This window comes from Mandrillus leucophaeus, unplaced genomic scaffold, assembly GCF_000951045.1.
Source record: "Mandrillus leucophaeus isolate KB7577 unplaced genomic scaffold, Mleu.le_1.0 Scaffold258, whole genome shotgun sequence".
NCBI classification, from domain to species: Eukaryota; Metazoa; Chordata; class Mammalia; order Primates; family Cercopithecidae; genus Mandrillus; species Mandrillus leucophaeus.
In genome coordinates this window covers 343,560-346,171 of record NW_012102676.1, presented here as the reverse complement: position 1 = coordinate 346,171, position 2,612 = coordinate 343,560, and positions in this window count along the sequence as shown.

Genomic DNA, 2,612 nt, shown 5'->3' with positions numbered 1-2,612 from the left:
TCCAGCCTGGGTGACAGAGCGAGACTCCGTCTCAAAAAATAAATAAATAAATAAATAAATAAATAAATAAATAAATAAAAAATTAAATTACATTAAATGAGCAGAAAGAAATTAGCCTGAGGCTGTCTTCATACTTTGAGTTTCTACATAACAAACTGCAACCTTAGTATGTAAACAAACCAAAACCTAATTTAGGAGTATGTTTTTCGTAACAAATAGCTAGGTTTTAGCCAGTCACAGGTGGCCAACTCATCATACCATGCCCAAATAAGGTAAGTGCCTCATCACACTATACCCCAATAAGGCAGACACCTAGCTGTAGCCAATCAGGTGATTTCTCTACTTTCCTTTCACGCTCAGCCTATAGAAGCTTGCTGCTCCCATTGGTGAGCAGATCTCTCTGAACCTCTTCTGGTCCTGAGTATTACTCAATTCCTAAATTGTTCTTCACTCAAACTCTATTAAATTTAATTTGCCTACAGTTTTTAACATACCTTTTTTTTTTAATTTTTAAAGTTTTCAAATTTTTAGATAAAAATGTGTTGAGATGTAATTCACATACAATTTACCCATTCCAAGTGAATAATAAGGTGTTTTTATTCTACTCACATGTACATGCAAGCAACATCACAGTCAATTTTAGAATACTGTTATCACCTCAGGAAGAAACCTTGTTTCTATTAGCTGTTCTCTCCTATTTCCCTATCCCCCTCCTCCAGACCTAAGCAACCAGTAGCCTACTTTGTCTCTAGATTTTCCTGTACTGGACATTTCATATAAATAGTCACATGTAGACTTAACACAATGTCTTTAAGGTTCTTTTACTTAGCATAGCATCTTCAAGGTTCTTCATGTTGTAGCATAACTCAGTACTTCATTCCTTTTTATGACTATTATAATAATTAAAAAAATTTAGATGCTGATTTTAAAAAAATTCAACTTTTATTTTATAAACAGGGGACACGTGTAGATTTGTTATATGGGAATATTGTGTGATGCTGAGGTTGGGGATATGGATCCTGGCACTCAGGTAGTATGCACAGTACCAATAGGTAGGTTTTCAACCCATGCCCTCCTCCCATTCCCTCCTCCCTCCCTCCCCATTCTTGTAGTCCACAGCGTCTATTATTCCCATCTTTATGTCAGTGTGTGCTCAGTGTTTAAAGGATATTTAAGTGAGAACGTGTGGTGAGAACGTTTTCTGTTCCTGAGTTAATTAGCTTAGGATGATGGCCTCCAACTGCATCCCTATTGCTGCAAAGGACATGATTTTATTCTTTTTTAATGGCTGCGTAGTATTCCATGGTGTATATGTACTACATTTTCTTTATCCATTCGACCATCGATGGGCACTTGGGTCGATTCCATGGCTTTGCTATTATGAATAGTGCAGCAATGAACATACAAGTGAATGTTCCTTTTTGGCAGAAGGATTTATTTTCCTTTGGATATATACCCAGTAATGAGATTGCTGTGTGGAATGGTAGCCCTGTTTTAAGTTTTCTGAGAAATCTCAAGACTGCTTTGCACAGTGGTTGGACTAATTTGTGTTTCCACTAGCAATATATAAGAGTTCACATTTCTTTGCAGCCTCTCCAGCATATGTTGTTTTTTGACTTTTTAATAAGAGCCATTCTGATTGGCATGAGATGTATCTATTTGTGGTTTTGATTTGCATTTCTCTGATGATTAATGATGCTGAGCATTTTTTCATGTTTGTTGGCCACTTATATGTCTTCTTTTGAGAAGTGTCTGTTCACTTCCTGTGCCTATTTTTTAATGAGATTATTATTTTTTTGCTTACCAATTTGCTTAAGTTCCCTGTAGATTCTGGATATCAGGCCTTTGTTAGATACATAGTTGGTGAATGTCTTCTTTCATTCCATAGATTTCCTCTTTACTCTGTTGATAGATTCTTTTGCTGTGCAGAAGCTCTTTAGTGTAATTAGGTCCTACTTAGCTATTTTTGTTTTTGATGCAATTGCATTTGGGTATGTAGCCAAAAATTCTTCGGTCAGTCATTAGCTAAGAGAAAAAAAATTCTTTGCCAAGGTTAATGTCAAAAAGAATATTTCCTAGGTTGTCTTCTAAGATTTTTATAGTTTAAGGTGTTACCTTTAAATTTTTGTTTGATTTTGAGAAAATTTTTATATATGGCGAAAAGTGGGGATCAAGCTTCAATCTTTCGCGTATGGCTAACCAACATACTAATGCTTCTCAAGGAGGCTCATATGATTCAGGTTGGGCTTTTAATTAAAAGTAATTTATGTTGTTTTGAATAGGGAGAAAAAGTGGTATAGAAGACTATTTGGAATTTTAGATGATACTTTAGACTAAATTGGATCATGCCAGTGGGAATAAATGTGAGGAACAGAGGAGGTAGAAGAGATTGAATTGGCAACTGATTTGGTGTAAAAATGGGAGAGATATATTTTACTTCGAGATTTTTTCTTTCTTCTTTCCCTCCCTCCCTCTTTTCTTTCTTTCTCCTTTCCTTTCCTTTTCCCTCCCCTCTCCTTCCCTTTTCTTTCCTTCTTTCTTTCCCTCCTCCCCACTCCCTCCTCCTCCCCTGCTGCAGCCTCCTTCTCCTCCTTATCCCCCTCCCCCTCTCC